At 37.2% G+C, this 19223-nt stretch overlaps 1 pseudogene; it reads left to right on the top strand.

The window, feature by feature from the left end:
• Nucleotides 1-8149: 8149 nt before the first annotated feature.
• The window catches only part of LOC149833579 (uncharacterized), a 32090-nt pseudogene continuing 21016 nt past the window's right edge, over nt 8150-19223 (top strand).

Consider the following 19223-nt stretch of genomic DNA (forward strand, 5'->3'; position numbering starts at 1 on the left):
ATATATATATATATATATATATATATAACCGAGTCCCCGTGTCCAAAATTTTTGAAATTGCGCTACACTCGTGTCGCACCCGCACCCGCACCCACACCCATGTGACATAGTATATATCCTGTTATGCAAGCCTGTGCAGGTTTTGTTCATGTTACAGACTCTTTTTGCATGACCTGCTCGACGTGTTTAGCATGACCAGACTGACGATTTTGCATAGTCTAGGCTAATATAAAGTCTGGTCTTAAATCTGCGTTTCTTTTTTAATTTAATAAGCTTAAACCAGTTTGGTTTAACTAGAAAAGTTCTGAAATTTTTAAAGAAGCATGGGCAAATCTTAAAGAGGTTAAGCCCGGTCGATCTGCAGTCGTCTGGGCAGTTTCACAATATATATATATATATATATATATATATATATATATATATATATATATATATATATATATATATATATATATATCCCACGTGCGATCTGAAATACATATGATAGATGTAAAAAAACATGTACATGTTAAATATCTAGATTTTTCACATGATAAATGTTCAAGTATATACATGTCACATATGCTGATTTTTACATGCCAAATATTCAGATTTTTATATGTTACATGCATCAAATTTTCTTCATACATGTTGATGTATAGATTTATACATGTTAAATGCTTAGGCTTATGCATGTCAATGTACAGATTTTTACATGCTCAATGCTTATATTTACGCAAGTAAAATGTTCAGATTTATGTATATTGAATTTCAGATTTATGTTTCCGCCTATGTCCATGTTATGTATATTTCACATGATTAGGGTGATATGCATACTTTTATACAATTGTTATGCATACTTTTTTCATGATTGTTCATATGCTATAAAATGTCACAAAAGTCTATACATGATTGACATATAGAGACACCACATACGTGCAAAAAATATCATGGCATATATGTGCATATTGTGAACACTTGAACTTTTGGAAGGTGCTTATGTTACATCGATATAATCATGTGCATACTTGAATGACATGCATAAGATAAAACATAATGTGTTTACATGCATGTGGAATTTGTTATTAATGTACATTCTTATTTTGTGTGTATGAATGCGAATTTCAAAGCATGTTATGATTGCATAAGTGACATGCTCATTGTGGTTTTTGCATAAAATCCATTCGTGATCTAATGTGAACCACTGTAGGCCATGTGAGCCATAGGTGTTGCTCTAAGTTTTTGTTGAATGCATTGCAAAATTCATAAAATTTATTGGTTTTCTAAACTAATTACACTATTAATTTTTGTAATGTGCAAATGTCCCGTGTTGTGTTTTACATGTTGATTTGCAAAACAAAACTATTGTAAAGAATTTGTCTTTTGATAATAAAAAAGGATAAAAGAGATAAAATAGTGTTATTAATGTTTATCTTGGATGTCCCTTCCACAATGTGGGAATCCTGAATTGCGGTTTTGGGGAACTGCGAGGATACTAAAATTTTGTATGCCATTGTGCCCATGAACCCAACTAGGTGGTTCACCTCCCAACCACGATTTTAGAAAGATTTCGTCACTTTGTGTGGGGGGTGGTGTGTAGACACATCTATTGTTATTGGTATACAAAGAAAGTGACATCAATGAATATTGATTTTTCTGATATCCCGATATTAGATATTGATTTCTAATGTTCTGATGGATTATGTTGATTTCTGATATCGGTCGAGGGTCAAGTGTGAAACCCAGTTATAAAATACAAATTGAGTGTTAAGCTACAACTGGGGACCTAACTTGAACTTTGAGAAATTTTTGTGCCCGTTTTGAGTATCCGTGAGTTTTAATGAAAAGTGTAACTAAAATTATATGCATTTAATAGAGACATGCATACAAAAAAATTTGTTGATAATAACTTAATAAGTTATTTATGCTCATGCATTAATTCTATGCATATTTACTGTTCTGCATTAGATCCTCATCTTTACTTGTTTTGTTACATGTGATATATTATCGTTGAATGATTATTGTTCTTAAATACATGAATGATTAATTGGATTATGAAATAGTTATAATATATTTTTTTAAAAATATTACATGAATTTGATTTATACTTTTTTTGTCTATTTAAATTGTTAAAGAATTCATACGCAAGATCTATGATTTAGATACCGTATATTTATTATTTTTCAAAGCTTCTAATGCCCAATGATAAGATATGTTGTTGTTGAGAGTTACAAGGACCGCGTGACTACCTGACAACTTACTTTGAGACAAAGTGACTTTATATTTTGTTTTACTTGTTTTTCCTTTACTTATTATTCTTAAACTTTATTGAATGATGAATAAAGTTATTTTTGTTTGGATAATGATTGTGTAAGATCTCTTGTGGTTGTTGATATGTTATGACTGTAAGGCTTCAGGTCTTTAGGTTTATTTTTGTAATTATTTTTTTTTTAAAAAGTCACTTTTCCATGGTTATGAGTTGAAGTCATTATAATTTATGTACGTAACTGTCATATTTTGTTTAAAGAAGATGGTGAAGACAAAAGCGAATGCTTTGCTTTAGAAGTGGTTGTCAAGGAATTTTCTCACAGGAAATTGGCTGTGGTTTACATGGAGAGGAGGGGAACTGATATAATTTCAGATGAGTAAACTTGTGCTACTTTGAACAAAGCTTCAGCATGTGTACATTTGGTTCTAAATGGTTTAACGTTTCTCTTTACGGCTAATTTCCATAGTCTTTTAGTATCTGTTGAATGACTAGAAAATGGCAATGTATTAAACTATGCCTTTTGAAGTGTATCCTTGAAATGTATATTTGTAATTGTCGAGAAATGGAGGAAGTACTGGTGGTTTCCACTGCAGTGACAGCTGGCATCTTACCCTAGCGGGTTACTTGAATTTTCAGAAGGATAACCTGGTCGATCAAAGGGTTCTCTGTGCAGCAAATTTTCCTGTGACTTGTCTGGAATTACAGAATTTGATGTTTAAATCGATGATACATTTTGTTGGAACTAAGTTCTTTCAAATTCAAGCTCAACCCTTTTATATTCCATGGGATGGGAATATGTTCAACTGCATTCTTGGTTTGCAATTGAATCACACGTAGACACAAACAGCTCGCTAATGTGGTGCAAGCCCCATGCCAAAATCTGAGGTGTCATCAAACACGGGATCTCAAATCCAGGGGGGGGGGGGGGGGGGGGAGTTGTGCGGATCTGAGGACATTACTTTTGTGAGACAAAAGGGAGAGAGAGTCGGGGCTTGAAATCCCACTTAGGAAGGTTGGACCTGAGAGAGTTTGATCTCAGATCCGAGCAGATCCTTCAGCTCTTATTCAAACACAGCGTGACATCTTTGTTTACTCGGGAGAAAATTTCCCACGAGACAATTTTCTCTCACATTTTTACTAGAGAAGCTTTTTGATTTGCTGGATTTAAAGTAGAAAAAGTACCGAAAGAAAAATGATTAGAAGTTCATCCGAGCAAAAAGTTTGGTGAGAAATTTCTGGTATGATGTTTTGATGAGATTTGGAGAAAGGTCTGGGTGTTTCAGAAAAAGTTTCTCCGTTTCAAATATTTTCCCTTGCAATCAAATGGCCACTAAACAACTTGACTAAAAAATTACATAACTTCTTAATTAAATAAATGAAATGAGCCTAAATAAAATAATAGGAAAACATTTAATGATGCAATAGAGGTAAAAGCAGATCTGAACAGAGATTGATGACCCAAACTGCATTAATATTCGAAGATTGTGGGCCTTACCGAAGTCCAACCCGGTTGTTCACAATGCAACGGATTTGAAACATAAGCCATGGGGTGTGGACAAGCGCCATTTAAGCCAGCCTGCATCTAACAGTCATCTTGTTCTATAAAACAAGGAGGCTTGCATCCACAAGCTAGGGCATGGAACCAACCTATATCCAGCTGGAGATGACCTGACTCCAACTGTAATTATGTAGTTTAAATGGAGCCATCACTATCATCACCACTCTCATCTCCCAAATTGGGATTCCAAACAATAGAACTAAATTCCCATTTTTTCAGCTTCCAAGCAGAGCAAATGTGTAGTATAAAAAATACTGTTTATATATATATATATATATATATATATATATATATATATATATATATATATATATATATATATAGAGAGAGAGAGAGAGAGAGAGAGAGAGAGAGAGAGAGCTGTGAAATCCATAGGTACTAAATCCGTAGTCAAACGCACTGACCATCCATTGTGTGCATTGATAGATGGCCAGCGCAAAACAAAAAATCACATTTTTAACGAGTTTTTCAGCCAAAGGGGCATTTGCGTGACAAAATTGTAGCTGCTAATGCTCTGGGCAAAAAAATGAGCATAAACAGCGACAAAAATTGCAGCTAATGATTGATTTTTGGACTCCTTTAAAAACCTAATTACTTGTCATAATCACATGATTCAAAACAAGTTTACTACTAAACAGACCATGTAAATCACATCCATAACATTTGATCTACAAAAAAAATTAAAAATTTTGAAGAAAAGAGTGATTTCAGTTCCTTACCTTCGATAGTAGCCAATATTTACCATATATATATATATATATATATAAAGTACAAATATTGTTAATATGCATGAAGAATATTATACGTTTATTTTTTTTTTTTACTTTTTTACTAATATTAATTATGACAATCGGGAACAATTAATAATTTTTTTTCTTTCGTACCCTCTATGGTGGTTTTGGCAAGACACTAACCCCTCAAGCCTATCCGTAAAAGGGTCAACATTTGGGGGTGGGATGGTTGCAGAAAACTGGCATATCGTGTGGATGGAACTACGAGCAGCGTAGTGCTAAGAGTTTTAGCTGAGACCTCGTGGAGAAAAAGAAAAAGATATTACCGAGTTCGTTTGAACCGGTCCTTTGCGGAGGCGGTTGAACGGATGAAAATGCTAAATATCTTCTTATAATATACTAGTATACAATAGAAAAGTGATAAGGCGAGAAGAGTAGGTATGGTCCTCCAATACTAAATGTATATCACCACAATAATTATTTGGTGCAGCTGTACATACTGTTTCATTGAGTGCAGTCTCACCCGTTCATGCATTTTTCAAGTAGACCGGACTGTATACACTTGTGTAGTATTTTTCATCTGATGATATGGATTAAAAATGAGTAAATATTTGGCAGTAATGAAGGTATGAAACTATTGAGTAGAAATCACCTTTATTTCATATTTTTTGTGATCTATTCTGTTTTTTCAGTAAAAAATGAATTTTGAATCATGTGATTATAATATGTAAGTTTTTGTTTAAAATCAACGGCCTACAATCTAACAAAATTTCACAACCCTAAGAATCATGTTTTTACATCATACAAACATGATTAGCAGGGTTTATTTACTATGTTAGCTGATGTAATGACCAGGGGCTTAGCTAGGATTCATGTGACGCGGGGTGGGGGAGGGGCGCAAACAGGGGTGTAGCAAAAAAAAAAATTTGGTGTGATAGTCTGGGGTTCAGGGGCAGCGCCCCGATTTTTTTTTTGAGATAAAATAAAAAATGGCTACAATTATTAATAAAAATCTATTTCATATGGACAAATCAAACTATTTGCTGGGCTGGGCTAGGACTGGGCTACAAAAATGGATAAAAAATCTATTTCATATGGAATCAGGGCTGGGCTTTTAAAAAAAAAAAAAAAAACTGGGCCGGAAGGCAGGACTGGGCTACAGCCCAGTTCTGCCCCCCCTCCCCCCAGCTCCGCCTATGGTAATGACCACCAATATTTAGTAGTATTCAAATTTCAAGATGGTGAAAAATGAACAGTTCATACCCACAAGGGGTCTGCTTTCCTGGATATATACTTACTGCGGTTTATCACCTGATGTGGAATGATCACCCTTTGAAACCAATGGAGGGGTTCCTTGCTGCAAAGGTCCAAGGTTGGGAGTTTGCACTGGTAAGTAGGGGATCTCAAGAATTTTACCAACTGAAGAATTGTTAATATGCAGGGTGGGGGTAGGTCTGGTAAATGAGCCGAACGAACCAGACAGAGCATGTTGGCTTGGCTCATTTACCAGGATTGAGCTCGTGGCTAGGCTGGTGTTCTTTTTTAGCCAAGCCGAGGTTGAGCTCGGCTCATTCTTGAATGAGACGAGCCGAACATCAGCTGACTCGTGTAAAACATTCAATGTTATTTATACATGGAATATATATGTTTTTATATATTACACTTAATATATATATATATACACACACACACTGTGTCCTGAAACGAGCCACGAGCTGCTTGGTTTGTTTACCAGACCTACTTGGGGTGAAGGAGCGGTGGTGGGGGTTTACCTTGACCTAAATATGCTCAAAATTCATGAAAATAATTATATTTAAAGAAGTGATCCAACCATCATATTGAAAACAACTTTATCATATAATAACAGCATTTGGCATGTGAAACTTGATACAAAAGTTAGTTTTTTTTTTGGAGATTAAATTTATGTAAAATTCAAGTGGTTACTCAATTGATTTACATAAATTTAATCTTCAAAAACCCAAAACTAACTTTTGTATCAAGTTTCACATGCTAAATGCTTTTATTATATATATGATAAAGTTAGTTCCAACACGATGTTGTTATATATATATATATATATAGTGTGTGTGTGTGTGTGTGTGTGTGAGATAGGAACCGTTTCAAGTGGTTACTCTTGATTTACACAATCAAATCCGTCCAAGTACCTCTCGGTTGTTAGTTGTATTTTTTTGCCGATGATAAAAGTGGTTTGCCTGTATATACCTTATGTTTGATTCATTAATGTTTTTTCGCTTGGAGGTAAGCTCCCTTCTTTTGTTTAAATAATATATACAGGTCATTGGATGTGATCATCTTGAAGACTTTGTGGGTGGTCTTTCAAATTGGAGGTGAAGGATCACCAAAGCGAAGCCATGGGGCCCAACGACGTGTTAAGTCCAATATAATTGCGACGGCGTTGAATCAGACGGTTTGAAAAGTCGACGGGGAGAGGCGAATGGTGAAGGAGTGCCGGAGGAAAGGGCCAAACAACGGCAAATTGATGAGAGCGCAAGAGGGAACATGGAGTGCAAAGGAAGGGGAAGAATAGGAGGACCAGGTGGTGCGGTGTGAAATGATTTCGGCAATTATGATAGAGTGAGTGGTATTCTTTGAATGAGAGAGTTGGTAGGGAGGGTGTGAGGTGTGCCAAGTCGTGGAGGCGAGTGATAAGGATAAAGATTCCATGAGTTTTCAGAACAAGGTTGTTAAATGCGATGAGGCGAAGCGAGGCGTTGAGCCTGCACTTCGCCTCTGAGGCGTACGCCTCTCACAACGTGAGACTCTCAAGCAAGGTTGTAAATGCGAATAGGCAAAGCGAGGCGTTGAGCCTGCGCTTCGCCTCTGAGGCGTACGCCTCAGGTACTGAGGCGTACGCCTCTCACAACACTGTTTCAGAACTCTAAAACAAAAGACTCGTAGAGTTCTCAAAGTGCTAAAACAACATAAGGTGTTCTAGATGTCTCTAATTATCGTCAATCGGGAGTCTCATGAATTATCGTTTTCTTTGTAGGATAAGAGTAATCATTTTTATCAAAAACAATAATTGTGTATTACGTATTCTTGTATTCTGTTATATTGTAAAACTCTTTTCGCCATAAATAGAGTGCTCGGCCTCTCGATGTACAAGAGAGTCAAAACCGAATTTCTTCATCCTTTTTAAATTTCTTTCATGGTATCAAAGCATTCAAGTTCAAGCGAGTTATCAATGGCAGCTTCATCATCCCTTTCCTCTTTTATGACCCAGTGGAATGTCATTGCTAGTTTTGTCTCAATAAAATTAAATCGGGACAACTATTTGTTGTGGAGATCTCAACTTGATTAGCCAATACCTCTTCAAGTTTGTCGATGGCTCATCTTCTCAACCCGATCCCTTCATTATTGCGACAGATGGAGGTAAGTTAGACAATCAAAATTATCCTATTTGGATTTGCTCTAACCAATTGGCCCTCAGTTGGATCAAAGCTACTATTTTTGAAGTTGTTCTCGGTCAAATCATGAGAACAAAAATGGCTTGTGAAGCCTAGAATGTTTTGGAAAAAAGCATATGGATCTCAATCTCCTTTGAGACTCATGCTTCTGAAGAAAGACCCGACCTTTATTAAGAAAGAGAGTATGGATATGTTGTCATATCTAGACCGCATAAAGTTTCTAGACAACTCTCTTGCCACCGCCAATCATCCTGTTGAAGATCAAGAATTAGTCCAAATACCTCTAAATGGCCTTCTTCTTGAGTATGAAAGCTTTATGACTTCTGTCACCACTAATCCGACTTTGTATACCTTCACAGATCTATATGATATGCTTCTTAACCAAGAAAAATGTGTGCTTCTAATTCATGCCAAGCCTCTTGAAACCCTTGAACCTCAGCAAACTGCCTTCACTGCATCTAGGGGTCAAGGTCGTGGCCATGGTTTTTATCGAGGCCATGGCACGGGCCAAGGTAAAAACTTCTCTCCAAACTCGTCCATTAATAACCTTGTCTCTCAAAATCAAGGTGGTCATGGGGTTGTTACATGTTAATATTGTGAAAAACGAGGATATATTGCTAAAAAATGTTGAAATATCCTTAAAGCCTTTTTAACCATGTCTCTTCATTAATCCGCTGATGACTATTAGTATCTTGACACTGATGCTACGAATCATCTAACCATAGATGATCAACAACTCTTTCACAAATCACAATATCATGAGAGTGAGCAAATCATGGTTGATAATGGTAAGATGCTTCTCATCTCACACACTAGTAATCTTATTATGAAAGCTCATGGCTCTTTATTTAATTTAAAGGATGTCCTTCATATTCCTTTCATTATGAAGAATCTTTTATCTGTGGATCAGTTTACTAAAGATAATGATTGTATTTTTAAATTCACTTCTTTTGAATTCCTTGTCAAGAATTGACAGACATGTAAGATTCATCTCAGGAGACTGAAATCCAGCGCGAGACTATATCCAATCAAATTTGATGATCCTATGCAGGTGGCAACATATGCAAGTAGAATGCCCTTTTTTGAAATATGGCATCAACGCTTTGAGCATGCAAACAAGAAGATTGTCTCTTACTTAAACTCTCGGCATTCTATTTTCGTTCATAAAAATAACAAAATAAAAGTGTATGAGAATTGTCTCATTGGCAAAGCTCACAAACTTTCTTTTGGTCACTCTTACTTTTCTACAATATCTCCACTTGAACTTTTACACGTAGATGTTTGGGACCTGCTCCAGTCATTTTACGTGAAGGTTTTCACTTTTATCTTCTTATAGTGGATGATTTTTTTTGTTTCTCTTGGCCTTTTCCAGTGCATACTAAGTCGCAAGTGTTTGAGTGTTTTAAGTCTTTCAAGCAAGTCACTGAAAATCAACTTCAACTTTCTATCTGGGCTTTTCAAACTAATAATGGACGCGAATTTACCAGTTGTGATTTTAAAATTTTTTTACGAGATCATGGTATACTTTATTATTTTTCATGCCCACATACTCCAAAACAAACGAGCTTGTTGAGCGCAAACATCGACATGTCGTTGAAATTGGCCTTAGTCTGTTACATAGTTTCACATTGTCATATACCTTCTGGGTTGATGCCTTTCGTACCACCGTTTATATTATTAACTGTCTTCCTACCCTTGTACTTGATCATAAAACCCCGTATGAAGTTCTCTTTCATAAAACCCCCGACTATTACCATCTTTGTATTTTTGGTGCCCGTTGCTACCCCCTATTAACACCCTATCATACCTCCAAATTTCAGCTAAAAACCACTCCCTATATTTTTCTTGGCTATGCTTCTCGCCATAAAGGCTACCTTTGTTTCAACCTCTCTCACCTCCGTACCTATATCTCCCATCATATTTACTTTGATGAATCTTTTTTTTTTGACCCGTCCCTCAGTCTATTTGTTCTTCAACACCTAACTTTTATTATTGGGGCCTTTCTCCTCCTATCATCCTACCCCTCCTGAAACTCTTTCTTCGCCCCATTCGCAACTGATGATCCCACTTGATATCTCTCCCCCCCTACTTCGCCTGCTCCATCTTCTCCTATGAGCCACACTCTCGCTCCTCATCCATCTGATTCCTCCTTGCCTATGTCCTCTATTCCTTCCCTCCTCGTGAGTCATCTGTTTGATCATACTCACCCTATGATCACTCGGTTTATGACCAACTCTCTTAAACCTTGTGTCTTTACCACCACTTGTTATCCTCTACCTCTTACTTGATTTAGCTCTGTTCTACTTAGACCAGAACCTTCTTCGTTTAAACAGGCTCATCTTGACCCTAAATGGCTCACGACTATGAATGAAGACTTTAATGCACTCCAACTCAATCACACTTGGCATCTTGTTCCTCATCTGCCTCATTATAATATCATTCTTTCTAAGTGGTTTTTTAGAATTAAACGACATGTTGATGGCTCAGTGGCTCATTACAAGGCCCGCCTCGTTGCTAAGGGCTTTCATAAAAAAAAAGGCATCGACTTTTTTGAGACCTTTAGTCCCATTGTAAAGCTCACCATCATTCGTGTGGTTCTTGCGCTAGCAATTTTTTTTGATTGACCAATACACCAATTGGATTTTAATAATATTTTTTTAACATTCTCTTATCTGAGGATGTTTATATGACACAACCTTTTGGTTTTGAAGATCCATCTTTTCCTCAGCATGTATGCAAATTAGATCAAACCTTATATAGTCTCAAGCAAGCTTCGCGAGCTTGGTACCAATGCCTCAGTTCTTATCTTCAGTCCTGCGGATTTCACATCTTTCTTTCTGATGCTTCGTTATTTATTTACCAAGATCATGATTTGGTTATTTATTTATTCATTTATGTTATTGATATTATAATCATCGAAAGTTCGTTTGTTGCCATCAAGCAGCTAATTCATTGCCTCAGTCTTGCATTTTCCATCAAAGATCTTGGCAGGTTAAATTTTTTTTTGGGCACTAAGGTCCATTATGCTTCATCCGGGCTTCTTCTTTGTCAGCACATATACAGACTTACTCTGCACCGTCGTGTTTCTATGGCTGATGTGAAGCCGGTCTCTACTCCTCTAAGTGTCTCTACTCGGCTCTCAAAAGATGATACTCCTCCTTTTCATGATTTCACTTTATATCACAATATAGTGGACGTTCTTCAATATCTTACTATCACGTGGCCCGACATTGCCTTTGTGGTCAATAAGGTTTGTTAGTTTATGCACTAGCCCACAACGACTGTTAAACACATCCTTCGCTACATTAAGGATACCATTCATCATAGCTTGTTCTTGTCACGGTCTTTTTCTTTTCAACTCAGTACTTTCTCTAATGCTAATTGGGTTGGAAGCCTTGATCACGGCAAATCAACAAGTGGTTTTGCACTGAATCTGAATACAAGTCTCTTGCTTGTGCGGCACCTGATATCTTTTGGCTTAAGTCACTTCTCACTGAGCTTGGTGGTGTCCGTGCTTCTCCGCCCATTCTATGGTGTGATAATTTTGAAGCGTTATATCTCGCCACAAATTTGATTTTTTATGCTAGTACCAAACATGTTAAAATAGATTTTCATTTTGTTCGAGATAATGTGCAAAAGAGTCATCTTCTAGTTAAGTTTATCTCCTCCTGTCATCAGCTATGCTATCACTAAACCTCTATGTTTGTTTTTATCCATGACAAGCTCAACTTTGTTAACTCCTGAGCTCGCAAAGTGTTCAAGATGTCTCGAGGAGTCTCATGAATTATCATTTTCTTGTAGGTTAAAATATAATAATTGTGTATTTATTCTTGTTTTCTATTATATTGTAAAACTCTTTTCGTTATAAATAGAGTGCTCTGCCTCTCGACGTACAAACCGAGTTTCTTCATCCTCTTTAAAGTTCTTTGAGCCATGATTGACTTTCAACTGAATTATTTCATTTGAGCTCACCCGCTAATCCTCCGTCTCTCACAATTTCACCATGGCTGAGATTCGTTCGGCTTGTTTGAAGTTGCTGTTCCTGTGTGTTACGTGCCTTCCTTTTGTAGTCTCCGCTGATGATGGTGCTCCCTCTTTCTCTCTCTGAGATTTTCTTTTTTTCTTTTTTGACAGAGGAGATTCTCTTGTTCCTTTGCTTTTAGTTATGATAGGAGCATCACCTGCCTCTGCATTTTCTCTCTTCCTTTTCTAGTACTGCCACAGTGGAAACATAACATGTCTGAGATGTATGATATTCTTCATGTTTTCGTCGGTTCTTCTGATTTCTTTCCCGAGACAGGGCTGTGGTTGGTCTGATACCTCGCTTTGGATAATAACTTTGAACTTCTTTTCCTTGTTTTCTTAATTGGGAGGTGACTTGAAGCATGAGATCTTTAATGTCAGGGATCAATTGAGTTCTGTTTTGCAGCCCCTGTGGCCACTTGGCACTCCATGTGAGAGGGTTGTGTATGTTCGCCCCCGATGATTCACTGAATCCCACGTCCGTGTTCGGGGGATCGAATGAGCGCCACGTATTCATGCACATGGGGCTCGTATTCCCGTGTATGTTGACATAACTTTGCATCGGACTCTGGTGCTGTTGCAAAGACTTAATCACCCTTACTTGCTTTTCTTGCCCTGAAATGACGGTTCGAGGAAATGACAAAAATATCCTCCATTCAAAAGTTGTGAAACGACGGGTGGGGAAAAGGACAAAAAAGTCCTCCTTCCAGAAAGTTTGATGTTAACCATTTAAAGTGGAGACGTTCGCCTGCGCCATCTGCTGTAACAGTGCTCCCATTATCAACGTTCCAGTGTTACAAAAAATTCCAGTGTCTTCTCTTCATTACTGCTGTCGTTAGGCATCATGGAAGAAAGCAATGATTCACAAACATTCCAACCAGTGCCATCAAGGCACAGTGAGTAGCTTTTCATCTCATCATGCTATCGATGAAGAAGGCATGTCGTCTTGTGTGCCATTAAGGCATTGTTTGGTTATTGCAGGTAGATCTTGTTATTCCGAAGGTTGGAAACTTATCGATATTTGTAAGACGCTGGGACCTGTTGACAAGAACGCTTGTTTGCAGATGCTAGGAAGGGCCTCTACCCCATCAGGTATCCTACAGTCACTCATCATATGCATTGTATCTCAAACCGCTGTATTAGTAACAGACTCTCGTTTTTGTGAGATACATTTTTGTTAGTTAATATCGATTTGTTTGCTATTATGTTCAAGTTCTTCCTTATCGATTTGTAATTTATTGTGCGATATATTTATCGACCTTTTAGATAGTATGTTTTTGTATCGTCGAGTTATAAGTTATAAAAACTGAACTGCCGTATCGATTTTCAATATCTGACAAATCGCTATACATATCATTTTGTAAGATATTATATGTTTTGTAATATGTATTTGTAAGATATTTGTACACAGACTTTGAAAACGTTTGGGTGCAGAAACACATCTTGACACGCATGGCGGAGCGATTTTCGCATGCATATCATTGCTCTCTCAGCGACTTCTATTGAACTCGCTTTAGAGCCTCGTGGATATTATGAGAGCGTTATCGTCAACACACATGTACGACATGTTTATTTTATTGGCATGGTAAGCGACACGTCGATGCTCAGCACAAGCAAACATCAAACCGCACTTGCTTTGATACTTTCATTCATTAAATCGTTGCTTTGACTTGCGTAACCCTAGTGGTATCCGTTCTTATATGCATCCTGATTAAATCGTAGTAAACCTATGCCGCTTGCTAACGGAAATTGATATATTGCTTACAAAACATTCCACTGTCTTCTTTTATTTGTCGTTGTTGTTAGGCATTAAGGAAGAAAGCAATGATGCACAAACATTCCAACCAGTTCCATCAAGGCGGCGTGAGTAGCTTCCCAGCATCATGCTATCGATGAAGAAGGCATGTCGTCTTGTGTGTCATTAAGGCTTTGTTTGGTTATTGCAGGTAGATCTTGTTCTTACGAAGGTTGGAAACTTATCGATATTTGTAAGATGCTGGGACCTGTTGACAGGAATGCTTGTTTGCAGATGCTAGGAAGGGCCTCTACCCCATCAGGTATTCTACATTCACTCATCATATGCATTGTATCTCAAACCGCTGTATTAGTAATAGACTCTCATTTTTGTGAGATAATATCGACTTGTTTGCCATGTTACTTCAAACACAAATTGATATATTGCTTAAAACATTATTGAGCTTATCATTAGGTTGTAATAAAGACGATGTAGCTCAATCAATAGAAAGATCTGGATAATTGAATATCTATACTTATGACCCAACTGAAGAATTGAACATCTGCACTAACGATGCACATGAAAAGAAGGGTGCAGGCATTAGACCCACTATTGACTTGAATGTTCCAGTGGAAGAAATGCAATTCAATGATGAGGTAGACTACCAGGACAACGCACATAATAAAAGTGTATGCACCGGAAATGTACACGGAAGTACACCTGACTTCAATGTTCCAGGAGAAGAAATGCAATTCAATAATGATCCTGATTTTGATGTCAGTACACTTAATAAAACCGTAGGAACTGGGAATGTACATGGAATTGCACTTGACTATGTTCCTGTAGAAGGAATGCATTTTAATAACGAAGAAGATGCATATAAATTTTACAATGATTATGCCTTAAAAGTTGGCTTCAGTGTGAGAAGGTATTCTTGGTCAAAAAATGCACAGGGTGTCTTGGTTAGAAAGACATATGTCTGTTCCAAGCAAGGTTGGAAGAAATCAATGGAAAATCCAACTAGGAGCACGCCAGAATCAAGATGTGGATGTCAGGCGAGATTGGTTTTGAGAAGACATCCGAATGGGAAATTTGTCGTGCGTACTTTAATCAGTGATCATAATCATGATTTATCTGCATCATTTATGACTCCTATGCTAAGGTCACATCGTAAAGTAACTGTAGCTCATGCTGCAATGGCTGAAATAGCCGATAGCGCCGGCATTGCACCAAGGAAGACATACAATTTGTTTACCCGCATAGATGGTGGTCGCGAAAATGTGCCATTCACACCTTTGGATCTTAGAAACCACTTGAGCAGGAAGAGGACAGATAACATGAAGAACGGAGAAATATGTTGTTTGGTTCGTTACTTACAGAATAAATCAAGCAATAAACATGGTTTCTTTAGTGCAATGCAAGTGGACGCAAATGGATATGCCGTGAATATGTTTTGGTCAGATTCAAGGTCTAGATTAGATTATGAATGCTTCAATGATGTGCTTGTGTTTGATACTACAGTAAAGATTAACACTGAACAGTGGCCATTTGCGCAGTTTGTGGGAGTGAACCATCACGCACAGAGTTGTATATTAGGCGGTGCTTTTGTGTATGACCAGACCAAGGAAACCTTTGAGTGGTTGTTCAGAGTATTTACACAGGCAATGAACGGGAAGCATCCTGAAACTGTACTCACAGATGGTGATCACGCAATTGCGGCTGCAGTGCTTCATGTGTGGCCAGATGCACATCATCGCCTGTGTTTGTGGCATATCTTTCAAAATGCAGCAAAGAACATAGGACACATATTTAATCAGAATACAGGGTTTGACAAACATTTTACAAGGTGTGTACTTCGTAGCGTAGACGAGGTCACCTTTAAGTCAGATTGGGACAAAATGATTAAGACATACGACCTTGCTGACTGTCTGTGGTTACAAAATTTATATGCAGAAAAAGAGAAGTGGGCATTGGCATATGGAAGATAATACTTTTGTGCAGGTATGATAAGCACACAAAGAGCCGAATCTATGCATGCCACGCTGAAGAAAACCCTGTATTCATGTTTAACAATGTTTCGTTTCATGGAACAATATGAATTATTTGTAGACGGTCTAAGATAGAATGAGCTTGAACAAGACGTGAAATGCTTCAATACACGACCTCTAACTTTTGGCATGAAAATATTGATGCAACCTGCAGCTTTGTATACACTAACTGTATTTGAATGGATCAAGAAAGAGGTGTTGCATGTCATGAATTGCAGAATAGAAGAACTGGTGCAAACCGAGAATATGCACAAATACCATATTTTTTGTTAGGGCGAAAAGCATTAAGAAAGGCAAGAAGCGCATGTCACGTACAATGTCGACAACGGAAGGGTAGAATGTTCGTGCAAAATGTATGAATTCAAAGGTATCCTATGCTGTCATGCATTAAAGGCACTCAATCAAGAGAAGATACAAGAAATACCTGAGTCTTACGTAATGCGAAGATGGACGAGATGCGCGAAGATTGAAATGCTCGTTATGGACAATGCGAGTAAATCTGGTGTTGACGAGAAGTGCCACATAGCCTCCCGTTACCAACAACTGTGTAGGTCATTCACGCATGTTGTTGATTTGGCATCGAGAAGCGAAGAAGGCTATGCATGTGCGAGAAAAGCTGCGACGGAGTTACTTGAAAACGTGGAGTTAATTCACATTAAGTCTTTTGCAGCGAATGAATACCAGCCGAAGATAATGGGATCGAACAACGTAGGTCAAAATCATGTCTCGCTTGACACTCCCGAGAAGTTGCGTCGAAGCGTAAACATTATCTTCAACAAGTCAGTAGTGAACGTTGTTAATTATGATGGACATATTCATGAAGCAAAGGGTATCAAAAGAAAACTTGCCTTTGATCGCAGTCGTCGGAGGGCAAAGGGTGCACTAGAATTGGTTGACAAGAAAAGGACTAAGAAACAACCAACCTGTAATAAAAAACAACAAAGCCCTTCGAATGAACAGGTATGTAAAACATTATATTGCTCCCCATTGCGTGAAGCTTGTCAATTAGCTAACTCGTGTAATGTCCATCATGCAGCAATACCCTGCAGAAGTACCGGCAAACGTTCAAACCTACATTCCTCCCGACCAGATTTCCGGCAACGATCGCTACAGTTTTACAAGGCTTTTGGTATGTAATCGATGTTGCGAGGAGGTAGGAATTTCTTGTGAAACTTAATTCAGTGTCTAATATTTTCTCTTTCATGACAGGCTACGATGCAGTCGACAGATAAGTTTGGGACACAGGAATCTCGTGTGGGCTATTAACTTAGTTGGCATGCCTCTTTGCATGACCCGATCTCCACAATGCCGGATTTTTGGAGAGTTTATAGTCGTTTGTCATTGACGACTTGCGGTTCGTGGTTGAATTTGTTCAAATCGATAAATAGCGGGTTTTTGCTTCTAGTTGTTCTAGTTGTTTCAATAATATACCTATGTTTTCTTTCAGCTAGACTGTTTTGTTATGGTGTTTTTGGACAAGATCTATGATGAACTATTCTATGGTTTTCAAGATAGTTTTTAAAATCATTTGAAAGATACTCTCCTCCGGAATCAACTCTAAAGATTTTTGAAATTATCATTAAATTGATTTTTAATCATCATATGATATGTCTTAAACGATGCAAAGACTTCATGCTTATGTTTAAGGAAGTATATCCAACAAAATCTTGAATAATCATAAAAAAAATAACATAGTAAGCAAATCCTCCCTTAGATACTACGGGTGTCTTCGCCTCGAAAGAATAGCGCACAAAGTATTGGCGAAGACAAATACATCGATTGTTTGCCATCGCTGATTACAGCGATGCAAATAATCAATAGATAAGGAAAGGATTTGTTGCCATCGCTGGATACTTCGTGCTTTGAGTCGGAGAGCGATCTGTGGCATCACAGCATAAATTCGAGTGCACAAGTTCAAAAGATTTGTTTGTAAACGTAGATCTTTGTTCAAAAGTCAAGCTTCTCATTTTTCCAAAAATGCAATGATTACAATTGAAATTACTATTACAGAGATCTTTGTCTTCGCAATCGCTGTATTTGTCATTCAGTGAACTTCTTCTCCAGCAAATCTTTCGCGTTCCCGACACCTCCACTTGCCTTTTGAAATCATTATTGTTATCTTGTGAAAAGTTGTATCCATATATTATAAATAAAAGGCGAACCGTTGGAAAATACACATTGAGTAGCCTTTTATTTATAATATATGGATACAACTTTGTAATAGTAATTTCAATTGTAATCATTGCATTTTTGAAAAAATGAGAAGCTTGACTTTTGAACAAAGATCTACGTTTACAAACAAATCTTTTGAACTTGTGCACTCGAATTTATGCTGCGATGCCACAGATCGCTCTCCGACTCAAAGCACGAAGTATCCAGCGATGGCAACAAATCCTTTCCTTATCTATTGATTATTTGCATCGCTGTAATCAGCGATGGCAAACAATCGCTGTATTTGTCTTCGCCAATACTTTGTGCGCTATTCTTTCGAGGCGAAGACACCCGTAGAGTCTAAGGGAGGATTTGCTTACTATGTTATTTTTTTTATGATTATTCAAGATTTTGTTGGATATACTTCCTTAAACATAAGCATGAAGTCTTTGCATCGTTTAAGACATATCATATGATGATTAAAAATCAATTTAATGATAATTTAAAAATCTTTAGAGTTGATTCCGGAGGAGAGTATCTTTCAAATGATTTTAAAAACTATCTTGAAAACCATAGAATAGTTCATCATAGATCTTGTCCAAAAACACCACAACAAAACAGTCTAGCTGAAAGAAAACATAGGTATATTATTGAAACAACTAGAACTTTACTCATTTCTCAAAACATTCCAAAAAGTTTTTGGGCCGAGGCGGCTCTTACATCCGTTTATCTTATAAATCACTTTTCTTCAAAAAATCTAAACAAAACTTCAGCTTTTAAAATTTTATACCAAAAGGAACCCGACTAAAATAGGTTAAGAATCTTTGGATGTAAATGTTTTGTCCTTACCGACAAAAATGACAAACTCTCACCAAAAGTCATTCCTTATGCATTTCTTGGATATTCTGAAACTCAAACTATATGTTTCTAGGAATGTGACTTTCTTAGATAACGTTAGTGGTTTTGAGAAGGATGAATCCCATAAAGAGAATATGGATTACTCTTTCTTGTTTAAGTTACTATCTAGAAATGATGATATTTTTAGTGATGATGAACTCAAATAGTTTACTAAAAAAGAAAATATAGATGAAGACAACCATCCTTCTTATCAACCTACTAATCCTCCCATAGAGGAAAGTTTATTTATTACCGAGACCCAAAGTCGGAAAGATGTAATAATAAAGAATTAAAAAGTAAAAGAATTTCACGTTACCGCAACTCATTATACAATTACAACAAATGTATAGCGTGATAAAAAAGAAAATCTAGGATTTATTCCGAGTCACTGAACGAATCTGATG

The sequence above is a fragment of the Nuphar pumila genome, chromosome 6 (assembly GCF_984573655.1).
Source record: "Nuphar pumila chromosome 6, dmNupPumi1.hap1.1, whole genome shotgun sequence".
In the NCBI taxonomy this organism is placed as follows: Eukaryota; Viridiplantae; Streptophyta; class Magnoliopsida; order Nymphaeales; family Nymphaeaceae; genus Nuphar; species Nuphar pumila.